Source organism: Protopterus annectens, chromosome 5.part0, assembly GCF_019279795.1.
Source record: "Protopterus annectens isolate FY-2018-M chromosome 5.part0, PAN1.0, whole genome shotgun sequence".
Taxonomy (NCBI): domain Eukaryota; kingdom Metazoa; phylum Chordata; order Ceratodontiformes; family Protopteridae; genus Protopterus; species Protopterus annectens.
The window spans coordinates 376,665,112-376,679,311 of NC_056735.1; the positions used below are offsets into that span (position 1 = coordinate 376,665,112).

Genomic DNA, 14,200 nt, shown 5'->3' on the forward strand with positions numbered 1-14,200 from the left:
TCTCTGTCTGGTTTCCCATTTGGATTAATGGCTATGACTAGATACATTGTTCAGGCAGTTGATTACAGGGTGCATGTCCAGTTATTAGCATGCTGGCACTTCCACCTCTGGTCATTCATCTAAGGATCCTGATTTTGATGGGGATCATGTGTCGGAAGATTCTGACCTGTCTGAGTCAGATCAGTCAGTTTCCCTTGGCTAGATTTAGGTATTTATTTATTAGGGAGCAATCTTCTGCTGCTGCTGAGATTGGCAGGGTATATGATCCTTTGCAGGTGATCAACCAGTGATCCCTGCATTGGAGGGTGTTTTCCAGAAAGCTTGTAATTCTATTCTGCTTATTGAAGTTTTCCCTTAAAAAGTGCTTAGGAAATTCCCAGTATCCTCCAGCATGCTAAGTCTCCAAACCCCTTTGTTGGTGAGCCATGTGTCTGTGTCCCCAGCCTCCATTTCTAACAAAAAGATCATGTCTTTAAATTCAGTCCCTCAAGATAAACTAGGTAAGTGGCTGGAATCTCAAGGGAAAGAAGTTGACCCAGTCCAGCATGGTAGCTTTTAAAATATTTAACTATTGCTGTTTTATGTGGAAGTCTGTGCTGAAGTGTATGTATAGTTTGGAAGAATCTGCTGCATTGTTAACTGCTGAGCAAAAAGTCTGTGTCAAGAATACTGTTTCAAATGTTTCTCATGTCAAAACATGTGTTAAAGAGTGCCTTTGAGGGGGCTGACACTTTCTAGAAATGCAGATATGTCTGTGGTGTTTAGGAGGTATGTTTGGTTGCACGGCCACAATTTATCTTACAAGTTATAAAACAAGATTTTGAACGCCCCTATTGAGTATGATTGTGTGTTTGGTGCAGCAGCACATTAGATCCGTAAACACTGGGATGACAGAGGTAAATCCATGCAAGTTGTCAAAAATGTTTCATATTCCCAAGTTCTCCTCCTTAAAGCAGGATCATTTTTGCTGGCCTCTTAAACAGAAACTCCACCCTAGCAAGAACCAAGTCAAGAAAAAGAAACTGCAGGGTTGTAGGATAAGAGCTCCACCCAGCCTAACAAGAGGGGTCCCTTTCCCAAAATGGATAACCCCTCTATTAACCTATGACTTTTCAGAGATGAGTAACCTATCTTGTCCAAGACCCCCCCCACCCCACCCTGGTTGGATGCTATGTCTCTAAAACTGTCTGTCAACAAGGCAGCATGGCCATCAGTGGTTTCCAATGAATAGGTTCTCAACATTGTTTTCAGGGGTTACTAATGGAAGTGGAAAGATCATCCTCCTCTATTCAGGGGAGTTTCTCCCTCATCTGCTAGTAAGTCTTTTTTATTCCCTCCTATTCTCCAACATATGCTGGAATCAGGTGTCATAGAACTGGTGCCTCCTTTAGAGAGAATGAGTTTTTTTTTTATTCTCAAACTTTCTTGAACCCCAAAAAAGAACTTTCTAGGAAACCTGTGTTAGAGCTTTCCTTTCTGAATACTTCAACCAGGTTCCCAAGTTCAAGATGCTCACCCTGTATGCAGTTCTTCCTCTCCTACCAGAAAAATGATTCATGGTGACCCTAGACTTAAAGGATGTCAGTCATCATATCCCTATTGCTCATCACTTCTGGAGTTATCTCAGATTTGTTGTATCTGGGTCTAACTTTCAGGTTTCTTTATTGCCTTTGGGCTATCCACTCCTCCTTGAGTATTTACAAAATGCCTGACCTGAAAGTGGTCCATTGTTGGATTATGGGGGCAACCACATTTTTCCTTACTTGGACAACTTGCTGATTTGTGCAGAGTCTGCATCCAGTTGTTTGGAATAGTTAGGGAAGGTTTCAGCCATGCTGTTTTTTCTCAGGTTCAAATTTAACCAACTGAAGTTGTGCCTGACTCCCTCACAAAGACTCATCTTTCTCGGCTGTCTAATTAACTCTAATGAAAGAACTGCCTTTCTGCTTACAGAAAAGATCCTTTCTTAACAGGCAGTGTTTCTGGAAATCTCCAAGGGGAATAACACCTCAGCTCAAGAATTCCTGAAAATTCTTGGACTGATGGTGTCCTTGGTTCTTAGAATACCACTGACTCATCTTCACATGAGAAAAATGTACTGGTATGTCTGAAATTGTTGGATCCAGAACTTTCATTTCCTGGAAACTCAGTTCTGATGCTTCCTTTCATCAGACGAAAGTAGCAGTGGTCCATTGAGGACTTCCAATCTCTCCTCTGATGCCTATGCAGTCTGTCCAGACAGATTAATTTGACTTCATGTGGGTAACTGTGTGCAAGCAACTTGGGAGCCCAAGGACACATGGGAGCACATCAGTATCAACATGTTGCTGGTGATTCATTCTTTGAAGGTTTTTCACCCTCTGTGTACTTCAGATCCTTTCCAGGTGATTACAGACAACACCGCCTTGAAGGGATATCTCCACAAACAAAGGGATACAAGGTCTAACCCTCTGTGTTTGTTGACAGTGATGGCCTTGAAGCTGGCTTCTCTTTATTCTCTGACTCTTTGGGCTTCATACATCCTGTCAGAACAGAACATTGTGACAGACAGACTAAGCAGATCCAGGGAAGACCCACATGAGTAAAAGCTCAAGTCAGTGGTGCTCCAGGATACAGTCCAGATGTGAGAAATGTGTCAGGTAGCTCTGTTCACCTCCTTTTAAAATAGACAACTAGAGAAATTCTGTTCAAGGCATCATTGCAATCATGTTTGGAGGACAGATGCATTCTCATTAACTTGAACAGGAATGTTCCTGTATGTGCTTCCACCCTTTCAACTGATTCACAAAGTACCTCTCAAAATTCCAAGAGAAATGTCAGAGATCATTGTGGTGACAGCCTATTGGCCCAGGTAGTCTTGGTTTTCCCTTTTAAAAGGTTCATAGGTGCATAGTTTAGTACTAGGCTAACTGCCCTTGTGGGCCATTTTAAGCCTAGCCACTTACCCCAAGTGATAATCAAATCCTGCACCTTGTGTCTGTAAGGCAAATACCTTAACCATTATGCCAACCTCCCCCCTTACTACTGGCCAAGGGCAATTACCCCAAAGGCATTTATTTCATGAGGATATGCAGCAGGTGTTAAAGGAGGCCAGAAAACCTGCTACTAGAAAATGTAATGTTTACAAATGGATGAGGTTTTCTAAGTAGTGCTTAAATGAAAACAGGGGGTCCATTGAGGTTAACCTTGCTCTTGTCTTTAAATATTTGTTTGAGCTAATGCAGGATGGCTTATTGAATGCATCCATTATGGTGCATTTAGTGGCCATCTCTGCTTGTCTGCCTATGGACCCCCCCTCTTTCTTCTTTTCTTTTAGTAAACCAGTTCATGAAAGGAGCATTGCATAAGAGACCCCCCGTCACAAACAAATTCCTCCAACATGGGATGTCGGCTATATTTTGAAATAATTGGCATTACCACCTTTTGAACTAGCAGTTCATGCTGATCTTACATTCTTAACATGGAAAACTGTTTTTCCTCCTGCCATCCACTGCAAATATTCAGCACAAGGGCCTCCCTATCATGATAAGGTTTCATCATGTTAACATTGTGCAATTTATGCCCCTGCCTCCTGCCTAGCAGTTCTGCCATGTAGTTAACATCACTGACCTTCCTTACCACCTTGTCGGGCCCCTCCCAAGCTGTCTGCAGCTTCTTGTGTCTGACAGGAATGAGAACCATTACCTGCCACCCTACAACATACTCTCTGACTTCCGCATTCCTGTCATACCAGACCTTTTTCTGCTGTTGGGCTTCAGCAACATTCTCCTGGGCCACACCCCTGAGTTCCCTGAGGTTTAGGACATATGCCACAAGAGACACCTTGTGGAATTCACAGTCATCCTCCCACTCATCTCGAATCAAATCTAGAGGTCCCATCACCCTATGCCCATACAGCAACTCAAAGGGTGAAAAATCTGTGGATTACAGGAGCACCTCTCTGTAAGCAAACAGATGGGGCAAATATTTGTCCCACTCCCTCTGGAACTGGTCTGCAAATGCCAGTAGCATGGCCTTAAATGTAGAGTTTAACCTCTCAACACGACCATTAGTCTGGGGATGGTAGGGGGTGGTCTTTAGGTGCTTCTCCCCACAGTGCTTCCACAGACAAGCCAGTAGGTCTGACACAAAATTGGCACATCTGTCAGTCAGTATTTCTTTTGGGAAACCTACCCTGCTGAAAACATCTAACAAATCATTTGCCACCTTTTCTGCCTCAATGGTGGATAATACCACTGCCTCAGGGTATCTCATAGCATACTCTACTACCACTAGGATATACATCTTCCCTGTAGAACGTAGGGTACTCAGAGGCCCTACAATAACCATAGCTACCTTCCAAAATGGCTCCTCAATCACAGACAAAGGCATCAAAGGAGCTTTCACCTTGTTTCCTGCCTTGCCTATCTTTTGGCACTGCTCACAGGTCCTGCAGTACCCTGTTACATCTCTGGAACTCCCAGGCCAATAAAAGTTCTGCATAATACATCTCTTTGTATGTTTTATACCCATATGACCTTCAAAGGAATGTCATGGGCTATGGCTAGAAGTGCCAGATGGTAGGCACTGGGCACTACCAACTGTGGTATTCTCTCACCCTCTAGCCCTCCCTCAGGGGTCCACTCTGTGTATAGTAACCCTTTGTCCCAGTATACAGATTCCCCTTCCCCTTGAAAATCAGGTGCCTCACTAGCTACCTCTCTCAGGCCTTGTGATGTAGGGTCTGAGAGCTGAGCCTGTCTCAACTCTCTCTTAGTAACCATTTGCAGCTCCCCTTCCACAGGAAGTCTGGTATCCCCTGATAGCAGGGCCTCACTGTCAGCCTGGGTACTACTACTTCTGCTCACCTCTGCCCTTGCAGTCACTTTGTCCAAGGGAACATCAGTACCTACAAGCAGCTGTGGTTCACCTTCAGTCTCAATGCTACAGGGTAGCTCCCTCTCTGAAGAAACCACCTCACCAGTCCTGGCTGCAATGTGCAGTCTGTCTGGGTCCCCTGAGGCTACCAGACCCACATCCTTGTCTGCAAGCCTGGCTGCATGTAACTGCATGCACACAAGGTACTGCATTATTAAAATAATTCCCAGGACATCTGCAGGGATATCTCCAAACATGCTTACTTGCTGGCTTGGTTTTTCACCCTCCCAGTCAAGGTGAACCCTAGCCAAAGGTATTTGCAATGGGGTCCCTCCTAAAACTCTGAATGAAGTAGACTGTCCAAGCATGTAGTGCTCCTCTTTAACCATTGCAGGCTTCACAATGGTTAGGTCAGAGGCTGCATCTCTCTTAGAAGTGGCCTCTTTCCCATCCAGTAAGACAGGATATAACCTCTTGTGGTAGTTTGGTACCCTTATTGTCTCAAGACAACTTACTGCTGGCATTTTGTTATTCCCACTTGCTGGCTCTCCCACCTTTTGTTCCCCACCTTACCTCCTTGGATATCTATATTCTACATGGCCCCACTGGTTGTATTTAAAACATTTAGCCCTTGGTCCTAGATGTGTACCTGGACTAGTGGCTTCCCCTGCTACTGGCAGACTCTGTTGGGACAGTCTGGGCTGCCTACCATGGGTTCCCTTAGACCCATGATCAGCACTGGTATCCCTTTCCTGTGCAGTGATGCCCTGTTTGCCAGGTATAGGTCTCCCTTCTTCCCCAACTTATCTGCAGTATTCCACTGTCTATCAGCTAACCAGATTCTCTTGTCCTCAGGCAAAGTGCAAACGGCTTGTTCACTCACCAAAAGGTCTGACAGCCCTTCAAAAGTGGTGACCTGACATCCACTTGCCCACCTATGAAAATACGTGCTTAGTTCAGCAATATATTCACACACACTTTTGTCTGCCTTGCATCTATGCTAACGAAACTTTTTTTCTATAAGCTTCAGGTGTTAACTTAAAACATTCTAAAAGACAATTCTTCACAGTATTATAATTTAAGAAATCAGTATCAGACAATTTAGAAATAGCAGTTACAGCTTTACCATGGAGTAAGGGAGTCAGGAACCGTACCCAGAACCCTTGGTCAACATTGTACTGTTTGCATACTCTTTCAAGCATATAAATAAAACTATCAAAATTATCCCTTCTGTAAATTGTGGAAGAAATTTGATGACATTTCTTGCTTCTGGGGTTTGGTTACTCCCTTCCCCATTACCTCCATGACCCTGGCAAAGAGTCAGCATCTCCTTTTCATGTTGCCTCTGCCTCTCATTCTCCTCAGCTTCCAGATGTCTCAATCTCTCTGCTGCTTCTGTTTCCAAATGTTTGGCCTCCAGCTCAAGTCTTTTTAACTCCAGATGGATTTTTAAGTCCTCTGTGGAAAGGTTGAAGTGTACATTTTCTGAGAGTTGTACAGCTCCAAGGCCAGCCTGGTTATCCTCCTGATTGCTACTCTGTGATGCATCTATGCCAAAGGCTGTAATTATTTCTGCTTTACTCAGGTTAGCATGCATCAATCCTTTAGCCTGGCACATCTCGAACAACTGGCTCATTGTCAACTTGCCATATTCCTCTGCTGACATGCTTGCCTGCTCTCCCTAACTAAGCTAACAAAAAATAAAACAATGCTGATATGAAACTCTGAATGTTCACTGCATGGCTGATTGAGAGTACAAACACCTTCAGTGACCACTGCTTACAGGGTACAGGAATTCAATATCCACACCACTGAATCCTAATATGTGGATATTCCACCATTACATGCCAATTAATATGTGATGTGGATGTCCCACCACTGCCAACCAATTAATATGTGATGCCCTTGCAATGGCCCAGTAATCAAGGAGCCTCTGTCCTTACCACTTTCAACAGTGGGGGAAGTACACACTGGGAGGATGGCAAGTACAGACACAGTAAAGTGCAATTTCCCTTAAGAGCACACAGAGACCACAGTCAATCTGGGGCTGCTTTCTCCATTTTCCTCGAGATCCCCAATAAAACTATCCACTGGCACAGCTATAGAGTTGAGTCCTTAGTCAGGGTTCCAAGCCAAGTCCTCCAACACTCTCTCTGTCCAACCAGTGCTTCGTGTCCCTGCCCAAGTAGCTGACACACACACTCTTGGAGATTTATTTTGCACACACACACACACACACACACACACACACACACACACACACACACACACACACCCCTGGGAAAGGCTGACACAGGTTTACTAGCTATGACTCCTTCTGCCCAGACTATAAGGTTGTTATCACTGCCACCAGAACCCCTTATCAGCTACTTTAAGGCCCTTAACAAAGGGTGTCCAATCCTACTGTGTAATGTTACTATTAATCCAAATAGTAGTTTGACCAAGCGCAAGGCAATTTAGGAGCGGCCTGTACAGTGTCACCAAATAGATATGCAAGTGCCTAAGAGCTTAAATATATCTAAAGAGACCAGCCACAACTGAAGGTTTAAGTATAATTATATAAGGTTGAATAAATAAAAAAAGAACAAGACAATACTCAGTAAGCAATTATTTATATCAGAGTTCAAAATCATAGGAAATATTTAAAACAACATTGCAGGACAGTCCCAAATAAATAAAGAACACATCTAAGCTATTCTTTACTATATTCCTATTTGAATCTAAAATAGTTACTATGCCCTAAAATCTTACTTACAACAAGGCAAGTGGTGAATGGATCCTCTAGCTGATATTGTTGTCAGATCAAAAGACAGTTGCAAAATGCGCAGTCTCACTCTGAGAGAGTTTTTAAATTAGTATCAAATATTACTGCTGTGTTAACTTGGATGACATCACCTTTTGTCACCTGAATTTAGTTCCCAAGCTAATCTCCCATTGTCAGGTGTAAAAGAATTTAGCATCTCCCTGTGAAAAATACATATCTCTCAGATCTTTGCAGATCCTGGAAGTCATAAAACAATAAAACACTTCTACATCTCAATCCTAGTAATTACTTCTCTTTCAAAACAATACAAAAAAAGTTCCACCTCTAGACATTGTGTCTGCTACTGCACTGAAACTGAGAGATAACATCTTTTTATTTATGGCTCAGCAGTTATAAAAAAAATTAATTTCAATTATTTTCTCTGAATTTTTCAAGTTAACCCCCTGTGTTCCAGTTTCCATTAAACATATACATCTAAGCAGTCACAATAGTGCAGGTACATTCCTGTTCTATTCCAATAGGGCATGCTGTGGTTACATTTTAGCTCAGTACTTTACACACACTTCTGTATAAATCATATTAATATTCAGGAATGAGATATAATTATTTGCAAAATTCTTGATAGCTGGACTGGCAGTGTGACATATAGCTTTCACCTCAGTGGTGCATGTAGAGTCATGTTTCTGCTCTAAACATGGAGAAAAGACAGGCTCGTTACGCATCTGTCTGACATCAGAAAGGTGCATAACAACTTTTTGTTAGGCACCCCTTCTGTTAAGCTGTAATCTCACACACATTAATAGAACTCAGCAGACATCACAGAAGTTTGGCTAAAAGCTCAGCTGTCAAACTCTTCATTCAGACTTGTTTTCTTTTTTTCATAAAAAGCAACATTCTGACAGCTTCCGGGCACTCTACTGTGTTGCCCACTATCTGTAAAGCACTGGTAATTGTTTTATAATTCCCAAAGTTGTAAAACACTTACCACTACAGAATTTTCTCTTTCTCTCTTTCTTTGTCTCTTTCTCTGAGAGCAGATAAAGCTCCATGTACTGCAAATAATTATGATCAGGTCTTTCTGATCATATCTGGAGTTATTATGTGTTCTTGACATGGCTATTATGATTCACCTCTCAAGCATCAATCTGTAGGTGAATTTCTTGACCGCTATGTCTCAGGCACATAACATCCTGGTTATGATCAGATACCCAATTTAATCCCCTGTTTTATGGGTCTTAGCAAAAGGTGTAACAAATGTACTGCATGAGCTCCCAGGAGCAAGGTCAAGAGCTTCAGATTCCTGGTTGCTGGGTATGTGAGCACAGCAGTTTTCTGGTGACATACCCTAGCTTTTATGTACTTAACTGCAGAGGGTAGGTCTTGAGTATTGCTTTATGAGCCACAAATAGATCTTTTTTGTTTCTCTAACTTTCTTCTATTGAAACATGTAATAATGGTCTATAAGCAAGGAATTGTACTGTGTTGTTCCTCCTTGTGTGAAAAAAAGAGTCATGGTGTACACAAAATGCAGTGTCATGACTGTATTGTTCCCTAGCATTTGTCTTTTGGTAACAAAGAGCTACATTTATGTGAAATTGTTCAGCAGCCATTTAATGAAAGAAGATATTAATCAGACTCCTCCCTCCCACAGCTTGAACAGCTGTTGTAGTTGTAGTCAATTTTTATTTTATTTTATTTTATTTCGTATTGTTTTCATTTGTTAACAAGGACAGAATCACTAATCCCAATGGTCCATTTACAAGCTGGAAATTAAACTGAGTAGAGAGCAGCAGTATTAGTGATTCTTTTAAAGCAGCTTAACATCTGTTGCTGCTGTCAGTAAGACATAAAGTATCATCTGAGCCAACTAGAAACCAATGTAGCTCTTATAATAGATGTCTTTTTCTTACCTCTGAAATCACCTAAATCCAAAGGTTCTTCCCTGTGGCTTGTATCCATTTCTGCCAAGATACTTCTCACCATGCTTATCCAACTCATTCTTCAATATCGGTATAATGTCATCTCTAACTCAGCTTCGCAAGAGGTGACCATACTCAGCTAAGAGGTATGTAGCAAAAGAGGTCCCATAGTGCAGATGACCCATGTTCAATTAGTGGCACAGGCACTACAGGAACATGGTAGGGGAGGAAGGGAGTGAGTAGCCAGCAATGTATCACCCATCCTGGGGAGAGGGATGCTGTCTAGGCTCTCTGCAAAAGAAGTATTAAGAGCCTGGTAAGCTCCATGCTGCATTACTGCTTGGTCAGGACATTGCAGAAGCATGCATGAACCTACCAAGAGCAGCCACTGCACTTGTTGCAAGCCTGATGCAGGGTGGGGGGTTAAGGCATACTCTCTGGCAGAAGTATGACACTTCACTAGCATTCTCAATCTCATCATTAGCCCCAGATGTTGGTCAGCTTGAGACCAGAGGAGGGTAAGGTGGGTTCAAAAGACCCAGGGAATGAGAGTGAAGAAGCTGATGGTAGTTGATTGTCAGCTGAGACAGTGTAGGGATAGCACATATGAAGAAGTCTGTAGCAAAAGTAAGCACATTAAAACCACCATGGAGAAAGAAAGGTAAGTCATACTGATCAAGTCTTGATAGGGGCTATAATGAAGCCCTGAGTCAACCGTACCTCACAAAGAACAGTGGTCTGCCACAAATTCAATCAGCCTATTATTACATAATTTTTTCCATTTACAACTGCCATGTATGCATCACCTATGTTTCCTCCATTAGGACATATCATTCCTATGTTTACAGTATACCATTAACACCTCACATCTTTTCCAACAATAAATATCCAGCTGGCATGAAGAATACAATAAAATAATATTAGGTGGTTGCCAATCTGCCTAACATGGTACAGAAGTTCATAAATGCAAACAATTTGGCTTAACTTTAAGTAGGCTGCTATATAATTTACATATCTGTGTCTGCCTTAGCCTTAACATTACCACTATGAGACAGACACAGAATACTAAGCCTTCTAAACCCCACTTCATAATATCCAACACTGTAATAGAGTCTAGGTCAATACAAAAACATTATGTAAGGTATTTATCATGCTAATATATGAACTAATCTTAAGGTGTCAATATAGGGGCCACTGCTAGAAAAACTTGTCAATGCAAGAGCATGTGACAAAGCCACCTCTCCTATGATAAAGCACCAGTAAGCACTGGTAGAACTGTACTGTACAGTACCACAAATGATCTTAGCAGCACCGCAGACTGATTAGTCAGATAGGAATACTATAATCATAAATTGCCTGTGATATATGAACTGCATACGAAAAATGCAGACAAGGAAGAATAGCAACAGGGATTCATTATAAAATAATTATTTCTCACTCCAGTTAGTACATTCAGGAGATGTGTACCACAGTAGTGGACTAAGCATAGTATTTTGCTAGCTTTACCCATCAAAAGGAAACAGCCAAATTTATTATTCATATTTGAGATGTGCTCAGTAGAATTATACTCTACATGTGTGATATACTGTTGGTGCCAGAAACATGAGTTGAACCTTTCATTTAGGAATGTGAATTCCCAATAGCTGACTATGCTCCTTTCAGAATGGATATGAAAGACTAGAAGAGGAAACAGAGTAATAACTTGCAGTTCACCAACATCCTTCAGTATTAACAGAATCACCACCCAAAAGAAGAAGAAAAAGGCAATATTTAGCACTTTGATGCTAGGGGTGGCAACGAAAGTCTATCAGCTGCACTTGCCAGGAACAACAACTTGCATGAAGACTCCTGCCTTTGGCATTAAACATGGCAAGGAAACCCTTGGAACATGGGACAGATCCACCAGACAGCTTCACTGTTAATTAAAACGAGTTTGTCTCTTCAGCCGATCCTCATTTTCATGCTTTATCTTAGGAGAGCTTTACATAGTAATTACCCTTATTATCAACATTAATAAACATTTAGACAAGAAGCAAAATGTACTAGAATTGACAGTTATATGGCTACCAGAACAATCAAAGTGGCTAGTGGCCTGTTCCATGCCATACTCAGTAACCATTCCACAGTAATCATTATATGAAATAATATACTATCTAGAGAACTTCCACTAATATTCACCAGAAATGAAATACATTTTAATGTAGCAACTTTTGCAAATTGCATGTTGTAGGTAGACTCAGACCCATTCTTAATATTTTTCATAGCAAGCCATGCTCTGAGTCAATCATAACATTTTCCTTGCATTGCAAAATGAATCAAATGGATCATGTATTATATCTGGCAGTAGATCCTGACAAAGGCATTCAATGAAAAATAGCAAAACTTCAGTTATTAAATTTGACACATAGTACTATATATGCCTCTGAAACATGTCTACAGTAGCCGTTAAGAAAGGCAAGTTTACAGTGAAAACCCTAGAATTTCTTGTGTAGAAATAAGCAAAATTCACAACAAACCCCTCTGCATTAAAATTACCTCATTGCTAAGCAGAGATCTAACAACAGTCAAACAATGTTGCAGAATAGTTCATGTCATGCTTTTCACGTACATTAGGGAAATGCAACTGACAACACATGTACTTTAAGTGTGGGTTGATGTGGTAACTGTTTTAATCAATGCACAGAATTAAGTCCAACCAGAACCTGAAAATAACTATCAATTGCTGAATCAAACATCTAAAATTCTAGAGAAAGTTGACTACAATATAATTGTATTCCTATATCTTCTATATATCTTCTATATATCTTTCAGTACATTTAAAATATATTTATTTTCTGATAATTAACATGGCTTCATACTGGGATAAGATACCTCCATAACCTTAATAAAAAGGGTATACAAAAACCTATTCAAAGATATCGCCAAGGTTTTTCAGTATTGTCAACCATTGCCTACTTCTTGAACGTTTTGCCATTATGGGTGGGTGCATCTACATATGTATTCTAGTGAGTTATGGATTGCTATCTAAAAAGAACACAAAGAGTAAAATAGCTGTACACTGTTTGGAGATCTGATATAAAACAATGCAAGAACCTCAGGATCACCACTGCAAAATATGAAGCCAGTGTGGGAAATTTTAACTCCTCCATTCACAAAAAAGAAATATATATCGTTTTTAGAGGCCATGTCTCAAATGCAGGTTGGAATCCCAAAGCTTGGATCTTTAATAAATTAGAGCAAGCTTAGTCTAAACATATCCAAAGCAAAGAGAATGTCATTTGGAAGGCAAATGGCACTACAATACAGATCTGATCTTGTTACTTTAAAACTGAGGATGACACCACCAGTTAAGCTGTCTCCACAGTAAAATACCAAAGACTATTCCTAATCCCAAACCAAAAAGATACCTTCCAGCTACATATTCATTCCAGTGTTAGGAAGCCATCAGGCACTGAGAAATCTTGAAAAAATGAAACAGTTACTAAATGTATCTAGGAGTCAAAATATGTTGAGGATGTGAATGGTTCTCCCCATGCAGCATCTGCCACAGCTGTACCTGCTAGAAGCAGTTTTTAAAAGAGTGTCACAATCCATAGTTGGGACAAAAGGCTGGGCACATTAACTGCACAGTACTTCTGTTACGCTGACCTCTCCCAGAAAAACTAATTTTCCTGCAGATGAAGTTTGAAATAAAAGTCTCTACACTCTGCCCTGTTACATCTGGCAGATATAATTTCTTAGTACATCAAGACTGCTATAATCTGCACATACACACATTGAAAATGCCACATGCACAAAATAGAAGAGGTGAAGCACCTTTCAGATCTCCATTCACAGAGCTCTGGAGTTCTAGAACTCTTCACCCCATCAAATCATCGGAGAGGCCATCTTGTCCATCCTTAAGGCAGTACTTTTCTAAACAACATCCCTTCATTTCGTCATCTCTTTGTACCTCTTGTGGAGTTACCTGATGTATATATAATAAACCACTATCTAATGTCATTCATCTGGAACCGCACTGGGACAGACTAGGACAACTGCCTGCCTGCTTTAAAAGTCACATTAACTGAATGGACTTTGGAATTAAAAAAAGTTGCCCCAAATTCCTTTCTATCAAAAATTTCAAATGTGCTTGTTTTTTCCTGTGGAGCAAAGCACCTCAAACCTATCCATGTAGGGTACTGTGCCATTGTCCCCATGCTACTAACATAATCATCCACATGGCCACCACCCAGTGGAAGGTAATGTGACATGACCTTTTACATTGACAGACTTTTATGTAATGACTGTTCACAAGTTTCATACAGTGAATTTGTGAAACTAACCAATACTGAACTAGATCAGGATTTAATTGTTCAAAACCTTGCAGTTTCTGAACCAGGTGTTACTTTTTGCCTGCCTCTTCTACTTTTGTATACCCGAGCTGTAAATTATTACTTGTGTACAAACACTTTGCTGTAACCTATTGCTAGTAGATATGTTTTAGGTTTTTAGCAGACAGAGATTATTTTCTCCAGATCTCTGCTGTATAAAGCATGTGGTTCAGAGTATTTAGCGAAAATGTAGTAAGTAAATAACACACAGATATTTGTTTATGTGTATGTGTGAAGTATGGGGTTGATAGTTCTGTCAACAATTCATTCTTACTTTGACAAAGAAT

The 14,200-nt window shown here is 40.8% G+C and overlaps 1 protein-coding gene across 1 annotated transcript in view; it reads left to right on the forward strand.

The window, feature by feature from the left end:
• The window catches only part of LOC122802163, a 1,241,087-nt gene that overhangs the window by 777,028 nt on the left and 449,859 nt on the right, over positions 1–14,200 (forward strand). The window lies entirely within an intron of this gene.